Source organism: Zootoca vivipara, chromosome 6, assembly GCF_965207765.1.
Source record: "Zootoca vivipara chromosome 6, rZooViv2.hap1.1, whole genome shotgun sequence".
Classification (NCBI taxonomy): Eukaryota; Metazoa; Chordata; class Lepidosauria; order Squamata; family Lacertidae; genus Zootoca; species Zootoca vivipara.
The window spans coordinates 87618777-87644834 of NC_142589.1; the positions used below are offsets into that span (position 1 = coordinate 87618777).

The window sequence follows — 26058 nt, forward strand, 5'->3', positions numbered from 1 at the left end:
ATGTATGTATGTATAAATAAATAAATAAAATTATTACTATGGAATTTTGCACAGTGTAGAGAAAGCGGACAGAGACGAGCTTTTCTCCCTCTATTGCAACCCTAGAACTCATGAACACCCTGTTGTTGTTGTCATCGACACTTACTGTATTAAATTTGCATGTCACCCTTCAGCCCTATATTTCAGGGTGGTTCAGACACCCCGTAGAAGATGAATGCTGGAAAATTCAGGACAGCCCTTATTCCCGCAACGCAGAGTTAACTGGTGCAGCTCGTTCCCGCAAGAGGCAGCGATGGCCCCCAACTTGGAGAGCTTTAAAGGAGGAATGGAGAAATGCATGGAGGAGAGGGTGACTGGCCGCAATGGCTATGCTCTGCCTCGGCCGAAACCTAGATGAGGATGCTGGGCTAGATGGGACATTGGCCTGATCTAGGAGGGTCTTCTTCCTTGCATGTTGTGGTTGTTTCGGCGTTGTCGTGTCCGCCTCTTCATGACCCCATGGACCAGAGCACGCCAGGCACTCCTGTCTTCCACTGCCTCCCGCTGTTTGGTCAAACTCATGTTCGTAGCTTCGAGAACACTGTCCAACCATCTCGTCCTCTGTCGTCCCCTTCTCCTTGTGCAATCTTTCCCAACATCAGGGTCTTTTCCAGGGATTCTTCTCTTCTCATGAGGTGGCCAAAGTCTTGGAGCCTCAGCTTCAGGATCTGTCCTTCCAGTGAGCCCTCAGGGCTGATTTCCTTCAGAATGGATAGGTTTGACCTTCTTGCAGTCCATGGGACTCTCAAGAGTCTCCTCCAGCACCATAATTCAAAAGCATCCATTCTTCGGCGATCAGGACTTGCATACTGGTGCACAAAACTCAGATTGGAACCAGGAATACCTAAAAGGCCATTCCACGCCTTTGCGAACCCAACCAAGCACAGCATTTTGCACAGGCACCTTCCCTTTGAGACTCCCTCCCTTGGGCCAGATCTTGCAGGGCTTTTCTAAATTTCTCTTTTCCCAACGCAGAGAGGGCTTTTCCTTCACGGAAAAAGGAGTGACGTCCTCCTCTCCCCTTATGCTTTTTTCTTAACTGCTGGAACCCCAGACGGTGATTTGTCTTGGCAGACCTCATCTGGCATTCAGGCCGCCCGGCTCCTGATTCCCCCCTTTCCTTTTCCTTCTATTCTCCGGCATGGCGAGAGACCAGAGGGCCCTCGGGGTGCTGTGTGTGTGTGTGCGCGCGTGCGCTGCGGCTCTCTTGTGGGGGCTTGCAAGTGGGTCAAACCTGATCCGTTTCCCCATTGCTTGATCTAAGAACAAGGTTGGAGCTTCGATCCGCCTTGCGAATCTCGGGAAGACCTCTCTCCCTTTCGCCTGCACTGAGCTTGTCAACTTGGCACCTGAAGCTTGCAGCCTCGGGGGGAAAAGGCCTTTGTTAACTATCCCCTGGAAACCCCACTTTTTTTCCTCCTCGGTTTCTGTTTGCGGTGGCTCCCCCCCTTCCCACGTCGAACATCTTGCTTAAAAAATGTCCATAGAGGAGGAGGTCCATAGAGGAGGGATGCAGAGAGCATGCCAGTGGGTCACGAAGGTGCCTTTCCCCCTCTTGGTTGGGTGGCAGCCAGCCCATATCATTTTGTGCCCCTGCTTCTTTTGGGGTGTGGCAGCCATTTTGTGGTAGGCCGTTTCACCACCACCCATTAAGGCAGCCATTTTGTGTTACGCCAATCCCCCCCCCCGCCCTCCCACAAAGCTATTCTTGGTCTTTTTAAATGTATGTTTAAAACATACAGAAATTAAACTACAGTGGTACCTCTACTTACGAATTTAATGTGTTCTGAACGCACATTCGTCAGTTGAAAAATTTGTAAGTCGAATCCCATAGGAATGTATTGGGAGAAAAAATTCGTAAGTCGAAGCAACTCTATCTAAAAATTCGTAAGTAGAAAAAATCCTATCTAAACCGCATCCAAGATGGCGGATGGAGCTCCAGTCATAAGTAGAAACATTCGTAAGTAGAGTTATTCGTAAGTAGAGGTACCACTGTACTAGGTTAAAATTATCTCAACTTTCTAAGGAAGCTCAGTCAGCAAGGCTCTTAATCTTGGGGTCATGGGTTTGAGCCCTGTGTTAGCCAAAAGATTCCTGCATTGCAGGGGGGTTAGAATATACCAGGCACCCCCAAACTTCAGCCCTCCAAATGTTTTGGACTACAATTCCCATCTTCCCCAACAACTGCTCCTGTTAGCTAGGGATCATGGGAGTTGTAGGCCAAAACATCTGGAGGGCCATAGTTTGGGGATGCCTGGAATATACCATCCAACATTTCTCCAATGGAAATAGGGACGTCCCATTCCATGATGATAATTTTACTATTTATACCCCACACATCTTCCTGGGTTGCCCCAGCCACTCTGGGCAGCTTCCAACACATATAAAAACATAATAAAACATTAAACATTACTCTAAAACAACCTCTCTTTTGAAAAAATTAAAAAAAATATTAGATTTTCGAAAGAAAAGAAAGAAAAATTTAAAAAGTAGATAAACTTACATAAAAAGAACATACAAATTCCACACGTTGAGATTACTCTGAATTTCCTGACTTGCCCCCCCCCATCCATGTGTCCTATTAATTCTATTTTCAACTGCATATCAATACTTCTCCAATTTTTTTATCTTCTTAAGTTATCTATACTTTCTGTTACATCACAAGTGTATTTAGAATCCTGCTAATGTTTTGACCTGTTTGCAATGATTTTGCATATATACATTATAAACATTTCCCATTATTTTTTAAATTTGTTATCTTCTTGGTCCCTGAGCTTCCCAGTTAGTTTTGCCATTTCTGCATAGTCCATCAGCTTGATTTGCCATTCTTCTCTGGTTGGGGTTATCTCTTCCTCCCATCTCTGGTCTAGCAGCATCCGAGTGGCCGTTGTAGCATACATGAACAGATTCTTCTCATTTTTGTGGATAAAACAAAAAAACTTCTCTGTACAGTATTGCCTTCAGATGGCTTGGGGGTCGGATAACTCCATACCCTCCAACATTTCATCAATGAAAATAGGGACATCCTAAGGAAAAGCGACAACCTCCATGGCAGAGAGAAAGTGGCAGAAAGTGAGGAGGAATTAAAGAACCTTTTAATGAGGGTGAAAGAGGAGAGCGCAAAATATGGTCTGAAGCTCAACATAAAAAAACCCTAAGATCATGGCCGCTGGTCCCATCACCTCCTGGCAAATAGTAGAAGGGGAAGAAATGGAGGCAGTGAGAGATTTTACTTTCTTGGGTTCCATGATCACTGCAGATGGTGACAGCAGTCACGAAATTAAAAGAACGCCTACTTCTTGGGAGAAAAGCAATGACAAACCTAGACAGCATCTTAAAAAGCAGAGACATCACCTTGCCGACAAAGGTCTGTATAGTTAAAGCTATGGTTTTCCCAGTAGTGATGTATGGAAGTGAGAGCTGGACCATAAAGAAGGCTGATCGCTGAAGAATTGATGCTTTTGAATTATGGTGCTGGAGGAGACACTTGAGAAGATCAAACCTATCCATTCTGAAGGAAATCAGCCCTGAGTGCTCACTGGAAGGACAGATCGTGAAGTTGAGGCTCCAATACTTTGGCCACCTCATGAGAAGAGAAGACTCCCTGGAAAAAACCCTGATGTTGGGAAAGATTGAGGGCACTAGGAGAAGGGGACGACAGAGGATGAGATGGTTGGACAGTGTTCTTGAAGCTACGAACATGAGTTTGACTAAACTGCGGGAGGCAGTGCAAGACAGGAGTGCTTGGCGTGCTCTGGTCCGTGGGGTCATGAAGAGTCGGACACGACTCAACGATGAAACAACAAACAACAACAGGCAAGGAAGAAGACCCTCCTAGGTTAGGCCAATGTCCCATCTAGCCTAGCATCCTCATCTAGGTTTCGGCGGAGGCAGAGCATAGCCATTGCGGCCAGTCGCACACCCCTGGGAACTGGCATGGCCCTTTCAGAACTGAGGGAATATGGCACCTCTGCTTAGCATCCCCGCCCTAGGTAGGATAACAACCCAGCCCAGTTTCCTATTTGATCACTCTTAACATCAGTCTTCCACCATAAGGTCTAGAACCTTGGGTAGAGTCTAAGCCCTTGGGAGCCCTGCTCCTGTGCTCGGACCAGGAGGCATTTTGAGCCCCTAGTCCTCTTTTATAGCCACCCAAGTTGGCAGCCATCACTGCCTCCTGCGGGAGGAAGATCCGCAGTTTAACTATGCACTGAATGAAGTATTTTTTTTCTATCTGTCCTGAATCATTCCAACTTCATTGGATGCCCATGGATCCTAGGGATAAAAGCCACTTTCTCCATGCTTTGCACTGTTCTACGAACTGCTCTCATGTCCCCTCTTCCTTCCCCTAAGTCAAAAAGTCTCAAATGGTGGTGGAACCTTTCCTCATGATCATTTCAATGTCCCTTTTCTGAGCCTTTTCCAACTCTACAATATCCCTTTCAAGACGAGGCAACCAGAATGGTACCAGAATGGCACATAGCATTCCAAAATGTGTTCGTACTATATACAGTGGTACCTCGGAAGTCGAACGGAATCAGTTCCGGAAGTCCGTTCGACTTCGAAAACGTTCAGAATCCAAAGCGCATTGGACGTTCGGGTTACAAAGAACATTCGCAAACCGGAACAATCACTTCTGGGTTTGTGGCGTTCGGGAGCCAAAACATATTTGCACAAGACGAATTTAATTTGTTCCATGAGTCAATTCGTTTTGCGAAAAATTCGACTTGCGAATCGCGGTTTCCCATAGGAATGCATTGAAATTTCCTTTTTTTGCCCATAGGAACGCATTAATTAAATTTCAATGCATTCCTATGGGAAACTGCGATTCGCAAGATGAATTTTTCACAAAACGAATTCGTCTTGTGAGTCACCATCAGATCACCATCAGATCGCAAAACGCATTCGTCTTGCGGAAAATTCGTCTTGCAGGGCATTCATCTTGTGAGGTACCACTGTATATCACTTCCTTTTATTGTTCTGTGTATTGCTTTCTCTCATTGACCCAACCGCTTTTCTTGGCCCCCCCAAGAAACACCTCTGCGTCTGGCACCTGTGCCACTCTTGAACCAGGCTGTTTTCTCCATCCTTCCTTCCTCCCTCTCTCCCCCTGCAGTTGCACTGGCTGGTAGGAGCAGTACTCTGAAATGGAGAGCCTCGGGCGTGAAGCAAATATCTTGGTTTACAGCTGAGAAGCAGCCGAGGGAAGGGGAGGCCCAGCTGCGGGTTTTCGCTGGAGCCGAAATAAAGAAGTGTGAGTGTGCAAGAGAGAGAGAGAGAGAAGGGAGGGGAGCCTTCCAGCCTGCTGTTTTTAAACACGAGCTTGGCTGTTCTGGGGAGATGCAATCATGGGAGAAGCAGCAGCAGCAATGGCAAGCTTCTCATTTGCAAAAAAAAAAAAAAAACCCAAGAGGAGGGAAGCCTGCATTGTGCGTAATTGAGAGATGGAGGTGGAAGGGAAGGAGGATGAGAGTGGCTGGGCAGGCGAGCATCTCTGGCCTCTCTTCCTGGGGGAGAGAGAGCCAGAGAGAGCTGATGCGTTTGCAACCCCCCTGGGGGGAAATGGGCACGAGGCGCAGGATTGATGCTTTTAAGAAACAAACCGTATATATATGCACGCACGCACTGGAGACGGAAGGAAATGGAAGAGGGAAATTGACGAACGGAGGCTTCCGCCAGATTCTTCGGAGAGGCAACTGGCCCAGTTTCCTAAGGACTCTGAGGCAGGCAGGGAGCCCCCCTCCCCACATCTCGGCTGAGCACTCCCTCCCCTTCCCCCAGAGCAGTGCGGGGGACATTGGGGTGGGAGGGGGTGAAGCCTCCAGGAATGCAGAGCGTGGGGAAGGGAAAGTAGGGAGCAGAGCCGAATCCGGCCTCCTCAGGACGGTTCTTGTATACAATCCAGGCGTTTTGTAGGTCTCTGGCATCTGTCATCGTGGGGCCTGGAGTAAGTACACTGTGAGGGGGTTGGGGGGGGGGAGCTGAGGCTTGCACGAGGTGCCTCCCTCCCCCTGCTCAGCTCGGCTCTGGGAAGAAGATGGAATTTAGCAAAACAATTAGAACGTGAGAAGTGCTTGGCTGATGCATGGACCCAACATCCATCTAGCCAACCACATACCTGTGGAAAACCAGCGAGCAGGATTTGGCCACAAGAGGACTCCCATTTCTTGTGGCATTGCCAGCAACTGGCCATCAGAAGCATTCCTGCTTCCTACTAGCCATTTGTGACTGGTAGCCATCGGCAGCCCTCCCTCCTCTCCGAGTTTGTCCATTCCTCTTTTAAAGCCATCCAAGTTGGCTATTGCTGGCAGCGTTAGAGACTCGGATACATAAGTTTTTAGTATGGCTTTTGCCTTGTTTTTTAACCAGAGTGGGTGGGATGCTTTAATCTTGCCCTTTTAAAAAACAGGATTTGTCTTTATAGGTTTTCATTTTTTTTTTTACGCTGGTTTTAATGTATGCCTTTGCTTTATAAGTTGCTTTGAGTTGCCTTGGTGAAAAAGCAACCAATAATAATAGTGTCGTACCCTGGAAGTCAAACAGCTTAGTTCCCGAACATTTTGGCCCCCGAATGCCGCAAACCCAGAAGTGAGCGTTTTGGTTTGCGAACTATTTTTGGAAGCCGAATGTCCGACGGGGCATCTGCGGCTTCCGATTGGCTGCAGGAGCTTCCTGCAGCCAATCGGAAGCCACGCTTTGGTTTTCTAACGTTTTGGAAGTCGAATTGGATGCCGTTCGGCTTCCAAGTTAATGATTGTAATAATAATTTGTCTATTTGATTGCTGCACTGGGCATCTTGGGGAGGAAGGCTGGGGCAAATACCAAATAATAAATACATAATCCTGCACGCCTTTGATGCAACACAGGCAACTCAGATCAGTGTAACCCAGGCATCCCCAAACTTCGGCCCTCCAGATGTTTTGGACTACAATTCCCATCATCCCTGACCACTGGTCCTGTTAGCTAGGGATCATGGGAGTTGTAGGCTAAGACATCTGTAGGGCCGCAGTTTGGGGATGCCTGGTGTAACCAGCTTGGCAAGTGAAATATGATTGGCCTGTGTGCTTTTTAAAAAGCATTTTGAGTGGGTAGCTCTGTTAAGTGGAGGCACACACACACACACACACACACATCAGTTGGCCCCCTGAATTGACGACCCCTCAAAATGACATTGTGCGAGCTTCCTGGGGGTGCAACCGCTCCCCGCTCCCCCTTCTCATTTTCTGAGGTTTCTCCGGATGCTGCTCACACACGCTTCTTAGCAAAGGACTAGCAACGTCGAGGGTTCTCTTTTTAAAACGCACGCTAGCCTTCTGAGGTGGGGAACGGGGACCCCATTCTAGGAAGCGAGGCTGCATGCTTGCGTGTTGGAGGCACGAGACCCAACAACTGGGAGGCTGCCTCGGCTCTCGGCCGCAATCTTGCAGCGGCGCTGAAAGAAAAGTCCCTTTTGTCGCCCCAAAGAGCGAGGTGCCGCGTGGAAGCCGAGCCAGGGACCTTAATGAGCGCTGCCCGCCGCTCCTCCTGAGGACTAATTAATCCTGTTTTTTGCTCGCCTGGGCCTGCGAGGGGGGAATGGGCTGTTGCGTCAGACTCGCCAGCAATTCTCCAGGCGCTTGGTTTCCTATTTCAGCTGCTCCGAGGGGAGACGGCAACCCCACCCTGAGGCAAACCCCAAGGAGGCCAGATACTACCGGACAGTTATCTTTGCAGATTTAGCTAGAGGCGTACTTTGAAGTTCTGCTGGAGAAGAGAGCAGAGAAGTCGTAGCGTGACATTTCGCTTCTCCGAAAGGCAGCAGCTGTGGTTGCGCACACCAGGCGTGAGCGCAGAGCTGGACTTAATTTGCTGGGCGCCTCTGCGTGCGGGGAGCGGCATCTGAAGCAATCTTCATTTTTTTCTTTTTTCTTTTCCTTTCTCAGACCGCCCACATAAACACACATCCCAGACCATAGCTATTTCTCGGGCACGTTTCAATTGCATAACGGCAAATTCAAGGTTGCGCAGTTAAAAGCTAGTTTTTGGTAGGCCTTCCGCCGCTAATGCGCTTCCTTCGAAAGGTCGGGTGTCTTGGTTTTGCAATAAGGAAAGTGTGGGCTTAAGGCTTTGGTGTAGCAGCGTCATAAGCTTGTAGGGGTGGAAGGGATCCCCGGGGGTCATCTAGTCCAACCCCCTGCAATGCAGGAATCGCAGCTGAAGCATCCATGAGAGATGAACATCCAACCTCTTGTTTAAGAGCTTTTAAGAAAGGAGAGCCCTCCACCTTCCAAGTGAGCCTGTTCAAACAGCTCTTACCATCAGAAATGTTGAATCAGAATCTTCTTTCTTGTCATTTGAATCCATGGGATCAAGTCCTTCCCTCTGGAGCGGCAGACAAGCTTGCTCCATCTTCCATGTGACAGCCCTTTAGATATCTGAAGTTGGCCCTCCGATCCCCTTTCTATCTTCTCCAAACAAAACATAGCCAGCTCCTTCAACCGTTCCTCATCAGGCTTGGTTTCCAGACCCTTCATCATCTTGGTCTCCCCCCACCTCTGCACACATTCCAGCTTTTCAATATCCTCCTTAAATTGTGCTGCCCAGATCTGGGCGCAGGGACCCCAGGTGGGGTCTTTCCAAAGTTAGAATAGAGAGGGACTATGACTTCCCTTGATCTGGACACGAGACTTCTGCTGATGTAGTGTAACTTCCCTGTATCACAAATTGGAGCGAATGGTTTAATAAATAGCTGCCATCTCCTACGGTAACCTCCAGGGGTCAGCATACTTTTTCATCAGGGGGCCGGTCCACTTGCTTGATGAGCAACACTGCACAGTAGCTAGCACCAAGTGATAAAATATGGCTGCCGTGCTGTCATGTACTGGCTGGTTGCAGAAGATTGGTGAGAAGGACCTGCTGGGGAATCCCCAAGGGAAGAAGGCTCAGAGCCTGGGAAGTGGTGGTGGGACAATGATGAGCGGTCAGAGGGAGAAGATTGGCAGGAGAAGGTTTCAGAAGCAGAAGAGGTAACAGGGCTTAGTGAGAAGGGAGAGTCTGTGGCAGAGAGCAGTCCAGAATCAGAAGCTGAAGCAGGAGAGGAGGGAGGCCAAGAGGCAGAGATGAGCCCAGCAGGTGAAGAGGCATGGCTGTCTCCCCCTCCTGCTGCGACAAGCTCCCCTGATCTCCCAGAACCAGGCAAGGCATGAAAAGGGCAGCGGAGAGGTTTGCTGCATGCAGGCGCAGTCTCAGATTGCTTGGGGGAAAGCACCGGAGAGGAGGAGACTTGGGCAGCTGGGGGGAGACCTTCAGTCCCCATAGCTTCCTCATTGCGGCAAGATCTACCAGGAAGGGTTGCTGTGCTCACTAGGCCTGCTTGTTTCTTTGAATAAAGAATTAAATTCCCTGACGCTGTGTGAGTTATTACCACCCAACCACCCCTGAAGAGTGCCGCACAAGCAATGCTTAGTTCGAGGCCGTTTTGCCGCTTTCAAATCGGCATGCCGGAGATCTGGCTTTGACGCTGGTCCCTCCCCCCCCCCCTTGAAATGACCAAGTTGGCCTGTAGCTCCTCCGCTTTGCCGTTGGTGCAAACTGGCCCTTGGGGTGTGCATCTTTATCGCAAGCGTGCCGCCGCATAACGCCACCCAAAATATGGATTGGGTAAACAGTCCTCTCTCTCTCTTTTTTGCAGAGAGGGCTTTTAGGAGATGACGTCGGCGATGGCTTTTATTCCGGGGGAAAAGGACTGAGCGGGACCCAGCGGCGAGTCTCTTGGCAGCCGGCCGTGGACAAAATGTCCGGGACTCTGGGCTGACCTGCCTGTTTATATAGGGCTGGCAGCCAATCGGGAAGAGTCTGGGCAGGAGCCAATCAGGAAACTTCCCCAGGGGTGGACGCATTTTGTTAAGCATCTTCTCCAGGTTGGGGGGCTGCTAGTGCCTTGACCTAGAGGGACCTGGGCCCAGCTCTTAGGGGAGCCAGCAAATTGCGCACCCCCCCAAAAAAAGAAAGACCCTCTTGAGCTGTGTGCTTGCTTGGCTGCACATTTTCTGTCTGGGGGCAGATAAACTCTGGGACATTGTATGTGTGGGGTTGCCAGTAATGGCACTGGGCCTTTTCTGGCAAAGGAAAGGAGCGTATTAAATAAAGGAAAGGAGCGTATTAAATAAACATGCTTCAACGCTTAACCATTGTGTGTGTGTGTGTGTGTGTGTGTGTGTGTGTTGTTTTGCTGCTCTGGTAGCAGGTTTTATTAAATTTAAATAAGCGTTCAGATAACAGGCACTGCTGGGGAATAGTTTTTAGTGCTGAGTTCTCCCCCCCCCCTTTCTCTCCCTCCCTCCCTCTTCTTTTCAGATGATGGTTTTCCCAGCATAATTACTAATTTGAAAACCAAATGTAGAGGCTGATCATTCTGAGTGGTTTTTCTGCCTCTCTCTAGCAGGGAAGCCACAGAAGACCTAGTTGAAGTCCCATCTTTGGAGAGGGGGTAACCTCACCCCACAGGAATATAGGGTTCCATATAGTGCTTGATATAGCTATTGTTGGGAAAGTCAGTTTGGGATATAAAGGGTTGGCTTTTAGCTCAGGCTCTGCATAAGCTTCATGGCGTGTTTTTTTTAGGTTTAAAGGGCTCAGGATAGGTCTTTTGGCTTTCAGTTCGGTTCACAACCAGTTGAAAAGGAGTTTGGTTTTTTCAAAGGTAGAGTGTTAAGTCACAACTTAAAACTACAGGGTAGCTTGAGGTTTTAAAAGTCTCGGTTTGCACGTAGGCCAGGTTTAAGGTTTTTAAGAGAAAGGGCGCAGGTCCGGTGGAAGTCGAAAGTTTTTGGTTTTTAGTTTGGTAGAAAACCAGGTTAAACATCTAGGATCGGGGGGGGGGGGAGCTTTCACAGGAAGTCCCAGAGGGGCTTCGAATTTCCACGGTTTCCTCTTAATCCGTACCTAATCAGCACCTGTTGGCCACTCCTCTGACGAAAAAATACCCGTTCTCAAATCTGCCCGCTTTCAAATTCCTACTGACCGGAATTGGGCAAGCTCAGCACCTGAGCCAGGTCCCTTGCATTTTTGAGACGGGGGGGCTTCTGATGTTTGCAGAAGGGGCAGCTTAGTCGGGGCTATGAATTTAAGCCAGGCTGATGAGGGAGTCTTCTCCACAGGCCAAAGATGAGGAAGGTGTTTGTCTGGTGCCTCAAATTAGCCCATAGATGGAAATCTTGAGAGTTGTGGGGATTCTGAGGATCAACTAGTGCCAGAGAATGGCCAAACCTGGCCCTCTAGATATTTTCAGACTACAATTCCCATCATCCCTGACCACTGGTCCTGTTAGCTAGGGATGGTGGGAGTTGTAGTCCCAAAACAGCTGGAGGGCCAAGTTTGGCCATGCCGGATAGTCCAACCTTCTGCAATGCAGGAATCTCAACTAAACCATCTGCTTTAAGAGCTCCAATGAAGGCCCATCACCTTCCAAGGGCCTTGGTTCCACTGTTGAGCTGCTCTTCTTGTCAGAAAGTTCTTCCTGATTTTGAGCCAGGAATCTCCTTTTGTCTCATTTGAATCCATTAGTTTGGGTCCTGCCCTCCGGAGCAGGAGAGGGAAAAAGCTTTGCTCCATCTTCCATGGGAAAACCCTTTAGATCAGGCATCCCCAAACTGCGGCCCTCCAGATGTTTTGGCCTACAACTCCCATGATCCCTAGCTACCAGGACCAGTGGTCAGGGATGATGGGAATTGTAGTCCAAAACATCCAGAGGGCCAAAGTTTGGGGATGCCTGCTTTAGGTATTTGAAGATGGCTTTCATATCGCCTCTGCCTCCTCTTTACCAGGCTGAACATACCCAACTCCTTCAACTGTTCCTCATATGGCTTGGTTTCCAGACCCTTGATAATCCTGGTTCCCCTCCTCTGCACACCTTCCATCTTTCACACCATGTACAAATTCTACAGAGGATGTCTGTCTGATTCTTGGCGTTCAGAATGGGAAAAAAAATTAAAATCCAATTGATCTCGAATCAATCAAAGAAATAGGTGGGGAAGAGAAAAAACTTTTTAAAAAAGTTTTTTTTTTTGCTAAGAAAAAGTTTTTAAAAGCTTTCTTCCTGGGGAATTAATTATATCCTACTTTTTTTCAATATAGTAGCGAAGAAAATTTTCTTAATAAATTTCATAACTTGGGCTCGATTGCTGAGATAAACGGATCTGATGAACCTTTATGCAAGTAATGTAAGCCTAATAACGCCGCTCGGCTTAATTAAAAAAAAAAAAAGGAGATAAGCGCAAATGCAGGAGGTTGAAAGTACAGCGGGTTTTCTGGTGCTTTTAACAGTGCTGCCTGTCGTTTGGATGCTCAGAGAGTTGGGAGGGACCTCCAGAGGTCATGCAGTCCACCTCCCTCCTCAGTGCCAGGTACAGCTACAGTGGGTATGGCCTGGGGCAAAATTGGGGTCCCCAGTTCAGCCCACGAGGTAGGTAGGTAATTTTATTTCGGCCATTGGCCCATATTAGAACAATATCAAACAATTCCATCGACTTGGACCAAAACAATATACATTTAAAACAGGCCACACGATTCAGCAATACCCAACTTAAAACAACAATTTAAACTACTATCTGATAAAAATTAATCAATATATCGGATAGGACTCTGGATTCTCACCAATAAAATACAGTCTATTTCTAAGGCCTTTAAAACAGCCCACAAGGTATTCCTTGCAAACCGTGCCCTGCCCCACACGATATCCTATGTGAATGTCAGGCGTGGGGCAGTGACCCATATGTCTACAAAGGAAGGTCGAGGAGCTTAAAGTGAGCTCGCTCTTGCTCCTTTGCAGAAAGGGGGGGGGGAGACACACACTCCGTTTTGAAGTGTCCTTCTACAGGTAGGACCAGCCAGTCACCTGACATCACCAGAGGGTAGCTAATGCCGCAGAAGGCAGAATCCTGATTCAAGATGACATTCAAAGATTGGAGAACTGGCCCCAAGCTAACAAAATGAATTTCAGTAGGGGCAAATGGAAGGTTCTGCACTTAGAGCCAGCTGCAGAAATATAAGATGGGGGACACCTGGCTTACATGTGAAAAGGGTCTATGTAGGTAGGGGTGTTGGTGGACCACAAGCTGAATATGAGCCAACAAGGTGATGCAGCAGCAAAAAAAAAAAGTTAATGCTGGTCTAGGCTGCAACAACAAAAGTCTAGTGTCCAGTTCAAGGGAAATCATGGTACTATTCTATTCTGCCCTTGGTTAGACCACAGCTGAAGTTCTGTGTTCAGTTCTGGGTAACCTAGTTTAAAAAAGGTATTGACAAGCTGGAACGTATGCAGAGGAGCAAGCACTATGAGGAGTGCTTGAAGGAGCTGGGTATGCTTATCTTGGAAAAGAGGAGACCGAGAGGAGATATGATAGCCATCTTCAAATATCTGAAGGGCTGCCACAATCAGAAGCCGCGCTTTGGTTTCTGAACGTTTTGGAAGTCGAACGGACTTCTGGAAAGGATTCCTTTCGACTTCCAAGGTACCACTTAAGAAAATTTTTGTTGCACAAAATAAAATGAAAGGGGAAAGGTGCAAAGAAAAAAATTAGAAGAATGAAAAGTGGAATAAAAAGAAATAAAAGATATACTGTAGCAGACTAAATGCAATCAGTTACACTTCCACACATTATTATATAGGTATATAAGTACTAGGAGAAGGGGACGACAGAGAACGAGATGGTTGGACAGTGTTCTCGAAGCTACGAACATGAGTTTGACCAAACTGCGGGAGGCAGTGCAAGACAGGAGTGCCTGGCATGCTATGGTCCATGGGGTCACGAAGAGTCGGACATGACCTAACGACTAAACAACAACAAATTGTCCTGTTGCATACCAGTATATGATTGTTGATAAACTAACCAGGTGTCAATATATTTATCCAGACAAAGTCTGCGCCTATAAGCAATCCATATGTTGTGAGTTCTGTCATGTCTTCAATCCATTGATTAAAGAGGGCCATATCTTTTGCTATTCTCATTGACGTTTTACTGAAAGATTTCCGTTCTTAAAGGAATTCTGTGATAAAAGGTAAAGAGAAGAACGTGGAAAAAGAGGGGGGAAAGAGATAGAAAAAAACATGCCAAAAGTACAGTGTGATGCATTTAGTAAAGTTGATTTCGTTTCTATAGATTATTATATAGATATAGGTGATATTATCCTAATAATATATGGTTACTAATAACTCACTACATTCTGTATAAACCCTTTTCCAGATATCAATATATTTGTCCAAACAAAGTCTACATCCATAGGCAATCGGTTTGTACGTTGCAAGTGTTCTCATGCTGTCAATCCCTTGATTAAAGGGAATCGCGTCGAAGGAGGACCTTGCCTTCCAGTTCATCAATGCGACCCCTTTGGCCGTAGTTGGGGTTTGTAGAAACCCATTTCCGAGAAAGCCAGATTTCTTTCATTAGCAGCTAGGTTCAATTATTGCAACATACTGTGGAAATACTTAGGAAATGCTACAGGCTAGAAAACGCCTCTTGCAAGCTTTGCCTGGTAAAAAAGCCACAACTGTTTGTGGACCGGGACAGCCTAGTCTCTAACTCAATGCATTGGTGACCTGCAGGCTGGACTACTGCAATGCACTTTCGTTCAGACCCACGAGGTCTAGAAACTTGCTTTATTATTAAGGGAGAGGCTGTCCGAAACCCTGGAGAGCTCCTGCCAGCCAACATTGACAATAGTGATATAGATAGGCCAGCAGCCTGACTCTATACAGTGGTCCCTCGACTTACGAATGACTCTACATCCGCAGGTTTCGACTTACGAACGGGACAAATGGCTGCACGCTTACGAATTTTTCTACATCTACATTGGCGGTTTAAAATGCGGTTTCCTCGACTTACAAATTTTTTAATGCGGTTTCCTCGACTTACAAATTTTTCCGAATTTTTTTTTGCTATGGGAAGCCACGTTTCGACTTACGAGCTTTTCGACCTAGGAATGTGCATTCAGAACGGATTAAGTTCATAAGTCGAGGGACCACTGTACAAGGCACGTTTTTATGCCCCTGTTCCAACCTGTCCTTTAGTCACACAAACATGAGCACCGGAGTCTTGCACTGTTGTTTTTTAAGGGAAGCTTGAAAGCCTTACAGGTCGAGAACTTGCCTGGAGTCAATAGGTTCCGGGTTCAGCCCCCCCCCCCCCGAGGGGCATCTCCACGTAGGACTGGGAGAGAGCCCTGCCTTAAAATCCAGAGTGCTGTTACCTGTCAGAGAAGACCGTACTGAACTAGATCAGCCCACGGTCTGGAGAGCTGCTGCCAGTCAGTGCAGGCAGCAGTGGGTTTGATGGGCCAAAACGACCTGATTCTGTGTAGGACAGCTTTCTCTGCTCATAATGTTTGGGGTGCTTGAAAGAGAATATAATTGTGTGTGTGTGTTGTTAGGACGGTGACGCAGGAATGTTCATGGACCAGGGAGCAAAGTGCTGCAAGCACGATGTGTTTCTGAGCATCCCCCCCTTTCTTTTCAAGCAGAGGTTGGCCAGCTTTCCCACTACCACCCCACAAGCTGCTGCGATGTGCCTCCATGCTAGTGGGAACTGTAGTTCTTGCTGTTGGGAACTGTAGTTCAGGGATATCTGGAGGGCGCCAGGATGCAGGGACCTGGCAGAGCGAGTCGTGCAGACTTGAGAGAGAGAATTGGAAAGAAAGAATCTCTCTCTCTCTCTCTCTCTCTCTCTCTCTCTCTCTCTCTCTCTCTCTCTCTGGATAGGGTACAAAAAACGATCAAAATGGAGATATTCCCCAAAAGGTCCCCCAGGATCATGGCTGTTCGTCCCCCGTTCCCCTGCCGCCCTGGACCCCCTCCTCTCCTCTTTCTTGCGTAACCTCCGACCCTCCCCTGGAATGAGGTTGCCGCAAAGCTGGGATCATCTGCTTTTAATCTGGTCTCAACGAGGTGGGAATCTGCCCAGCTCCCTGCCTGGATTCACTGCATTAGAGAAGCAGATTGTGTGACTTAAGGGGGCACCAGGAATAAATAGCTGGGTCGATGTTGCCTGCGTGGGTGTGGGGCTCTCGGGCCGCTGGCTGGGGATGGAGGGGCATACCTCTCCTGTCTGTCTGTCTGTCTGTCTCTCGCGCAGTTGGTTTGCTGTGCTCTGTATTTAAGGGACTAGGGGATTTTTCCAGCGTTAGAAACTCATAGAATCATAGAATCCTAGAGTTGGAAGAGACCACAAGGGCCATCTAGTCCAACCCCCTGCCAAGCAGGAAACACCATCAAAGCATTCTTGACATATGCCTGTCAAGCCTCTGCTTAAAGATCTCCAAAGAAGGAGACTCCACCACACTTCTTGGCAGCAAATTCCACTGCCGAACAGCTCTTACTGTCAGGAAGTTCTTCCTAATGTTTAGGTGGAATCTTATTTCTTGAAGTTTGAATCCATTGCTCCGTGTCCGCTTCTCTGGAGCAGCAGAAAACAACGTTTCTCCCTCCTCTACATGACATCCTTTGATATATTTGAACATGGTTATCATATCACCCCTTAACCTTCTCTTCTCCAGGCTAAACATACCCAGCTCCCTAAGCCATTCCTCATAAGGCACCGTTTCCAGGCCTTTGACCATTTTGGTTGCCCGGACACATTGCTCTGTGTCCGCTTCTCTGGAGCAGCAGAAAACAACTGTCAGGAAGTTCTTCCTGATTTTTAGGTGGACTCTTCTTTCTTGTAGTTTGAATCCATTGCTCTGTGTCCGCTTCTCTGGAGCAGCAGAAAACAACCTTTCACTCCTTAAACCTGGGTTACGGTCGCCACAATGGAATGTCTCTAGGCGCCTTTTGTGATGGGATTATGATTATTTTTATCATCATTTCATTTCATTTCTATACCGCTTTATATATTAAAGAAACAATCTCAAAGCGTGAACCCTTGTGCAGTCCTTGGAGAAAAAGGTGGGAGAAAAACGCGATAAATAAGCCCTTCTGCTCACCTGTGAGCTGGGGGACGGGGAGGGAAAGGGCCATAATTCCTTGGTAGAACATCTGACTTGCATGTAGAAGGTCCCTTGTTCGATCTCTGGCATCTCCATTTAAGTTTGGGAGAGGCTCCTGCCAGCAATCCTGGAGAGCTGCTGCCAGCCTGTGTGGGCAATACTGAGCTAGATGGACCAATGCTCTAACTTGGCATAAGGGCCTATCTGTGTCCCACGCTTTCCTGGTCCAATGTCAGAGTGCTGCTTCTTTTTCTTGTTTTTCCCTTCCACTTTCAGGAATTCGGGTTTACTATGGCTTGCTGCCTCCTCCAATTCAGCGGTAAATAGCAGGTTTCCGCAGGGGAAATTCTGGGGCCACTCACCCCCGATACGGCACTTTAAAGTTCAGACACAAAAGGAATCTGAATGAGCCCAGAGGCAGCTTCCTGTGTTCCAATGTATTTTAAATCAGCTCTTTATTCAGAGTCAAGGGGACTAGAAGCTTGCTTCCCATCTCCCTAAGATTGCCTCCTTCCGTATCACCGCCTGCTTATCTTCTGACCTCCCGACAGAGATCCCTGCCTGAGTGCCTCCCTAATCTGAGGTTGACAGTGAAAAGAAGGGATCTTCCCCTAGGTGGTGCCCCAGCTGTGGAATCTCCTCCCTAGAGGGTAAAGGTAAAGGTAAAGGGACCCCTGACCATTAGGTCCAGTCGTGACCGACTCTGGGGTTGCGCGCTCATCTCGCATTATTGGCCGAGGGAGCTGGCGTACAGCTTCCAGGTCATGTGGCCAGCATGACAAAGCCTATTCTGGCAAACCAGAGCAGCACATGGAAACGCCGTTTACCTTCCCGGATATAGCGGTTCCTATTTATCTACTTGCATTTTGATGTGCTTTCGAACTGCTAGGTTGGCAGGAGCTGGGACCGAGCAACGGGAGCTCACCCCGTCACAGGGATTCGAACCGCCGACCTTCTGATCAGCAAGCCCTAGGCTCAGTGGTTTAACCACAGCGCCACCTGGGTCCCCAGAGGGTACCTGGTTTCTAATCTTCCTGGAGCCAGACAGCCCCCTGAGACTTCCGCTGTTCAGGGTGTGTGTGTGTTTGTGTGTGTCTGTTATCGGCTGTTACTGCTTTTGATATCGCAGCACTTCTCTCTTTTTTTGCTGATTGGGTTTTTCTTGTGCTTTCTGCATCCATCTGAGTTGCCTCGGGGGTGGGCCTGCAGTTGGGGCGCGAACCTGGCTCTTTTCAGTTCTGATCTGGTTCGGCAGACCACTGTTCTCACACTGCCAGCCAAGCAGTCTTCGAAATTAGCCAGGCGCCAGGCGCATTTCACTCCTGGCTATATGCCATTTGTGGCCAAGCAAAGATGCCCGGGCAATAGAAGGTATCTCTGCCACCCAGAGGTGCATGCTTGGGGATAATTGGATCTCGACCATCTTCTCACACATCCTGTAGATTTCTATCTGTTACCGGTATACTTTATCTGCACAATCGGAATGAATCCAAAATGCTTTTTCTGTGCAGGCTGAGCAGGAGCAGTGAGCAGCGTTATAATTAATTGTTGTCGCTTGTCTTCGTTTCCCCCACTGCCCTGCTCACAGTTGTGAAGAATATTCTTATGTTATGAATGGTCCACGTCACCATTGATAAAACGCGGTCGGAACAGGCCGAGATATATGTGAAGCCTCCCTGGATCAAGTCACTTTGCTTTTTTACGTTCTCTCAAAGCTCTTAAACCTAGCTCAAGGTTGTCCTCTGAATTAGCCAGATGTTTAACTGCGAACCAATCACAGTCAGCCCGTCATTTTGAAAATGAGACTTTTCTCGCTCTCCCAAATGGCAACTAGACATTCCGCTTTGGCGACTGTAACCTTGGTTCAAGGAGCCATTTGGCACCCGGGCACGAGAGCCCTCTCCCCTCCCGTGATTTCCAGCAACAGGTGTTCAGAAAAGCATGGCTCCCTCTGAGCACAGCCAGCACACTCCCAAATGGCAATGTGGAGATCCGTCACGTGTGACTTCAGCCGGGAGAGACAGGAGTGCCAAACTCTAGTATTCTCCAAGAGCCTGGGCAGTTGTACTCATCATTTTTCCACTGGACTGCGAAACAGGCTTTCTTTGTCTCTTGCCACTTTGACCCCCCCCCTCCCTTTGCTAACCTCCTAGCAGAGAATAACCAAATTGCTGGGTGTTTTTGTGTTGGCATGGGTCTTTTGAGGTCCTCTAGTCTCCTGCTCTGAATTCTTGCAGCCACAGTGTGCACAACAGGAGGGGGCTACCAGCTTCTGCTTCGAAGATTTCCGGCGAAGCAGATCACCTCTCAAGGGAACCTGTTTCAGTGTCAAAGCAGATCTTTACTGTTAAGACATCACCCCAGATATTTTGCCGAAATCTTGCCCCTCTGAACATGGTGGTTCTGTTTGGCTCACCGCTGGAGCAGATCCACCCTCCAGGTGTTCCACACTGGTAAGTGTAGCAGGAAGATTCAAACACACGCAGATAAACATTTAAATATTTCAGTATACAGTAGTATAGTATAGTATAGTATAGTATAGTATCAAGGTAATTTGTTTTATTTGCAGAATATGGATAGATACCTTTTCAAGACGAGAGCAAGAGCATCAAGCGACACGGAGGACAATCCTAGCGGTTGTTTATAATTATATTTTGGGAATTATTCCTCTGCATTGTTTTATACTTTCTGGATGTCCCCACAATCATAAAGCAGTTGTGTTCTATGCTATAAATCAAGCGCTGCTAGGAGTCGTTTCATTTTGTTTTCCAATGCATTTCTTACCGATAAAGAAATCTGGTGTGGCTCGAGCAGATTTTTTTTGTTCCAAAGCTGTGACCCAAAGAAAAGAGTTTGAGAACCACTGAACTAGCCCCAGTAGGGAAGGAGGAAACTGGGGCCTTCCAGACAAGCGCCAGAAATTCACCAGGCGTGTTTAGAGATGGGTACAGGTCCAACTGCGACCCCGTGGAGATCCCTGGATGCTCAGGCTGGCGACTGACATCTCCATCTCGCTGGCCCCTCCAGCTTTCTTAAGCAGATACGCAGAAGAGCTTATTTATTGCATTTATCTCCCACCTTTTCCTCCAAGGAGTACATGGTTCACCCCCACCCTCAGTTAATCCCTACTGTACCACGACCCTGAGAGGTAGGCTAAAAGGTCACCCCATCAGCTTCCTGACTGAGTGGGGATTTGAACCCTCATCTCCCAGGTCCTAGTCTGACACTATGATAGAATCATAGAATAGAATCATAGAATCATAGAGTTGGAAGAGACCACGAGGGCCATCCAGTCCAACCCCCTGCCAGGCAGGAAACACCATCAAAGCATTCCTGACATATGCCTGTCAAGCCTCTGCTTAAAGACCTCCAAAGAAGGAGACTCCACCACACTCCTTGGTAGCAAACTCCACTGCCGAACAGCTCTTACTGTCAGGAAGTTCTTCCTAATGTTTAGGTGGAATCTTCTTTCTTGAAGTTTGAATCCATTGCTCCGTGTCCGCTTCTCTGGAGCAGCAGAAAACAATCTTTCTCCCTCCTCCATATGACATCCTTTCATATATTTGAACATGGCTATCATATCCCCCCTTAACCTTCTCTTCTCCAGGCAAAACATACCCAGCTCCCTAAGCCGTTCCTCATAAGGCATCGTTTCCAGGCCTTTGACCATTTTGGTTGCCCTCCTCTGGACACGTTCCAGCTTGTCAGGATCCTTCTTGAACTGTGGTGCCCAGAACTGGACACAGTACTCCAGGTGAGGTCTGACCAGAGCAGAATACAGTGGTACTATTACTTCCCTTGATCTAGATGCTATACTCCTATTGATGCAGCCCAGAATTGCATTGGCTTTTTCAGCTGCTGCATCACACTGCTGACTCATGTCAAGTTTGTGGTCTACCAAGACTCCTAGATCCTTTTCACATGTACTGCTCTCAAGCCAGGTGTCACCCATCCTGTATTTGTGCCTTTCATTTTTTTGCCCAAGTGTAGTACCTTACATTTCTCCTTTTTAAAATTCATCTTGTTTGCTTTGGCCCAGTTGTCTAATCTGTTAAGGTCATTTTGAAGTGCGATCCTGTCCTCTGGGGTATTAGCCAGAGGATCTGAAATATTTTCCTTGGAGCTTGAATCTGTTTTATTCTGGATTGATAGATTGTTTGATTGGATGTTCCAGTGTGTTGGAAACCGCTTTGAGATTTCCTCCCCCCCCCCCTTTTAAAATATTAAGCAGTATAGAAATGATATAATGATCATGATAATAAATCAACCTCATTGCAATAATAATAATAATAATAATAATAATAATAATAATAATAATAATAGTATGTCGCCTTGACATTCCATTGTGGTGACCGTAACCTAGACTTAAGGTGCCATTTGGTGATTAGCTTTTATATCTGAGTTTCTGGTCAGGGTCCTTAAAATATCAGATGGCCGCAGCTTAGCAATAGGACACCTGCTCTGCATGCCGAAGGTCCCAGGTTCAATTCCTGGCATCTCCAGGTAGGCCTGGGAAATATTCAGTGTCTCAGTCAATATTTAGTCATACTGAGCTAGATGGACCAGTGAGTGGCCTGACTTGGATAACAACAACGACAACTTATTATTTATACCCTGCTCATTTGGACAGGTTCCCCCAGTCACTCTGTGCAGCTTCCAACAAAATATTAAAATACAGAAATCCATCAAACATTAAAAGCTTCCCTAAACAGGGCTGACTTGAGATGCCTTCTAAAGGTCTGGTAGTTGTTTTCCTCTTTGACATCTGGTGGGAGGGCGTTCCACAGGGCGGGTGCCACTACCGAGAAGGCCCTCTGCCTGGTTCCCTGTAACTTGGCTTCTCGCAGTGAGGGAACCTCCAGAAGGCCCTCGACACTGGAGCTCAGTGTTTGGGCAGAACGATGGGGGTGGAGACGCTCCTTCACGTATACTGGACCGAGGCCGTTTAGGGCTTTAAAGGTCAGCACCAACAGTTTGAATTGTGCTCGGAAATGTACTGGGAGCCAATGTAGGTCTTTCAGGACCGGTGTTATATGGTCTCAGCGGCCACCCCCAGCCACCGTGTGTGTGTATGTGTGTGTGTGTGTTTGTGTGTATATATACAAAAAGCAGTTTGGAATGTTAACATTGTTGTTGTTTAGTCGTTTAGTCGTGTCCGACTCTTCGTGACCCCATGGACCATAGCACGCCAGGCACTCCTGTCTTGCACTGCCTCCCGCAGTTTGGTCAAACTCATGTTCGTAGCTTCAAGAACACTGTCCAACCATCTTGTCCTCTGTCGTCCCCTTCTCCTAGTGCCCTCAATCTTTCCCAACATCAGGGTCTTTTCCAAGGATTCTTCTCTTCTCGTGAGGTGGCCAAAGTATTGGAGCCTCAGCTTCACGATCTGTCCTTCCAGTGAGCACTCAGGGCTGATTTCCTTCAGAATGGATAGGTTTGATCTTCTTGCAGTCCATGGGACTCTCAAGAGTCTCCTCCAGCACCATAATTCAAAAGCATCCATTCTTCGGCGATCAGCCTTCTTGATGGTCCAGCTCTCACTTCCATACATCACTACTGGGAAAACCATAGCTTTAACTATACGGACCTTTGTCGGCAAGGTGATGTCTCTGCTTTTTAAGATGCTGTCTAGGTTTGTCATTGCTTTTCTCCCAAGAAGCAGGCGTCTTTTAATTTCGTGACTGCTGTCACCATCTGCAGTGATCAAGGAGCCCAAGAAAGTAAAATCTCTCACTGCCTCCATTTCTTCCCCTTCTATTTGCCAGGAGGTGATGGGACCAGTGGCCATGATCTTGGTTTTTTTGATGTTGAGCTTCAGACCATATTTTGCGCTCTCCTCTTTCACCCTCATTAAAAGGTTCTTTAATTCCTCCTCGCTTAATGTTAACATTAAGTCCTATATAATTTTATTAAACAAGTAAGTGAAAACCCACCCAGTCATTTCACCAGGGTTTCTATGCCATCACCTTGTTTTGACAAAAGCCATTTAGCGGCGGTCGGAAAAAGGGAGTTTCGTAAGTCTAAACCAGAGACTGCCGCATTCTGGATTAGTTACCCCATTCAGGACCAGGGAGTCCTTCACACCTGCCCACCTCCTGTCCCCCCAAAACAGTACTTCTGTCTTGTCGGGATTCAACCTCAATCTGTTATCAGCCATCCATCCTCCAACCGCCTCCAGACACTCACACAGGACCTTCACCGCCTTCACTGGTCCTGATTTGAAAGAGAGTTAGAGCTGGGTATCATCCGCATACTGATGAACACCCAGCCCAAACCCCCTGATGATCTCTCCCAGCGGCTGCATGTAGATGTTGAAAAGCATGGGGGAGAGGACAGAACCCTAGGGCGCCCCACAAGTGAGAGCCCAGGGGTCTAAGCACTCATCCCCCACCACCACTTTCTGAACACGGCCCAGAAGGAAGGAGCGGAATCACTGTATAACAGTGCCCCCAGCTCCCAAGCCCTCTAGACGGTCCAGAAGGATGTTATGGTCGATGGTGTCAAAAGCCGCTGAGAGATCCAGCAGAACAAGGAAACAGCTCTTACCTTTGTCGCTAGCAGCTTCCTCTGCTCCTATTGAAATCAGAACAATGAGGACTGGAACCTTAGGGAGTTTTTTTGTGTGTGTGTTTTTAGTGGGAGGGCCGTAGCCCAGGAGCAGAACAGCCCCATGCATTTAGAAGGTCTCAAATAGGATGGCCAGCATCTCCAGGTAGGGGCTGGGAGAGACTCCCCTGCCTGAAACCCTGGAGAGCTGCTGCCGGTCAGTGTAGGCAATACAGAGGTAGTCTATAGAAGGCAGCTCCCTGTAATTCCTTTCAAAACCTCGCAGCCCAGCAAGGTGCAGTGGTTAAGAGACTAGGGGGACACAGGTTTGAAACATCACTCAGCCTCCGGGTGATCTGCAGTCAGGCACACAGCATGACCTACACTACAGGGGTGTTGTGAGGGCAACATTATAAGAGCAGGGATCAGCTATATACCCCACCCTAAAGCCCGGTGGAGGACGGTGACCAAATGCACACTGAGAAGGTGGCAAAGGCAACCCCTTGGCTTACTAAACACTGCAGGGTTTATTTCCGTTATCATAGGGGCTAGAAGTATGAAATGCTTCTGCTCCAAAAGGCCCTTTGATCCATTAAAAAAAAAAAGCAATAGCAACAAACAGCGTATGGAAGGAGCGTGGGATAAATACAAATGCCAGCGTTTTATCTGCAGTACCCTGCAGCCTTGGGGAAAAAATGCGACTTGGGGGCGAACTTGGAAATCTTAGCCACTTCAGACAGCTGTGGTGCGGAAAAACTTAACATTCCTTCTACGCTTCGGAAGATTCCCTTTGAAGCTTTATGTGTTTCTCTCTCTCTCTCTCTCTCTCTCTCTCTCTCTCTCTCTCTCTCTCTCTCTCTCTCTTCTCTCTCTCTCACTGTGTGTGTGTGTGTATGTGTGTTTGTCTGGAGGGGAGCGTATTATCTACATTTGTGTTCCCCAAACTTCCCCTTCACTTTCCTGGTTTAAAAACTGCAGAGATTCTCAACTCCCTTGAGGCCCTAGCTGGCTTCACCAATCCAGGCAGTGCTTTTAAGCCCTTTTGGAGTGGAGACTTATTTCGTAAAAGTCAACAAGACTCTAGTCTCGCCACAGAATTTACAGGGGTGTAAATTTGCATTGTGATCCACCGTATAGCCCTGCGAGGTAGGCTCAGCGGAGAGATGTGACGTGCAACATGCGTTAACTGGCAACTGGATTCAAACTTGGGTCTTGCTAGTTTCAGGGAGACACTATGCTGGGGGGTAGCCTTCAGGGGGCGGGAGTCCAGCTCTGCCCACCCCACCCCACCCCTTGCCTCCCCTAAGGCAGTTGAAAACGGTACAGGTCTTCTCATTTTGGATGCTGCGACCTTAATATGCCCATAGTTCTAGCATGAAACTTGCAGGCCACCCAAGGGTGGTTCTCCCCAGATATTGCTGGACCGCATATTCCCATTGTCATGGTGGGAGTTGGGAGTCCAAGAACATCTGGAGAGCATCGCGTTGACCAGACGAGAGATGCACAATTGCATCTAAGGTGACTCTCTTTTTAAAAATAAAATAATAATCAGGGCTTCCTGCTTCTAATTCTGAAGCCCCAACAAATATATATATATATATTGTACACCCTCTGGGCATACGAGAGCCAGTGGTTATTGTGTTGGGCTAGGACAGGCTTCCTCAACCTTGGCCCTCCAGATGTTTCTGGCCTACAACTCCCGTGATCCCTAGCTAGCAGGCCCAGTGGTCAGGGATGATGGGAATTGTAGTCTCAAAACATCTGGAGGGCCGAGGTTGAAGAAGCCTGGGCTAGGACCTGGGAGACCAGGGTTCGAATACCCACTCGGCTGTGAAGCTTGACCCTCTCATCTTAGCCTACCTCCCAGGGCTGTTGTTGCGAGGGTAAAATGGGGAGTAGAGGAAAACAACGTAAAAAAACCAGGCAGCGAAAGTCCGGCGGCATCTTAAAATACGACCATATTTGTTCTAGAGCAAGTTTCGCATGGCACGACTACGTAGGCCACAAAAGTGGGGGCAGGGGGACAATGAGTTTGCTAACTCTTAAGGTGCCGTGATGCTCCTTTTTGTGTGGTGTTTGGTGGGTTTCACTGCAAAAAGGCCCACGAGAGTGTCCCTGGGCATGTGCAGAGGGCAGCCCCGTCCCCTCTGACCAACCGGGGCTGAGGGTGCCCCTTCTGTGAGTAAGAGCTGTTTGACTCCCAAGGGACCTAGCGACCTTGGAGGTTTTAAAGCAGAGGCCCATCTGTCATGTTGAGATTGAGTTGAGATTTCTGCATTGCAGGGGGTTGGACTAGATGACCCCACGGGGTCCCCTTCCAACTCTACGATTCTGGGAGACCTGCCCGTGTGGGTTTCTTTTGCCTTTTTCTCCCTTTCTAGAAATGCACATTTGCAAGCAACTTTTTGGAAGTCTCCTATGGGAAAAAACAGAGTGCTGGGAAAAAGGCCTCTCTCTCTCCCCTCTCGCTGTTGCCCCCCCCCTTTCATTCCTCCTCTCTGGGCTGCGTGCTTCTCA

At 47.9% G+C, this 26058-nt stretch overlaps 1 protein-coding gene across 1 annotated transcript in view; it reads left to right on the forward strand.

Moving 5' to 3' along the window:
* Positions 1–26058, forward strand: part of PTPRS (protein tyrosine phosphatase receptor type S) — a 282909-nt gene that overhangs the window by 31532 nt on the left and 225319 nt on the right. The gene's annotated exons all lie outside the window — the stretch shown is intronic.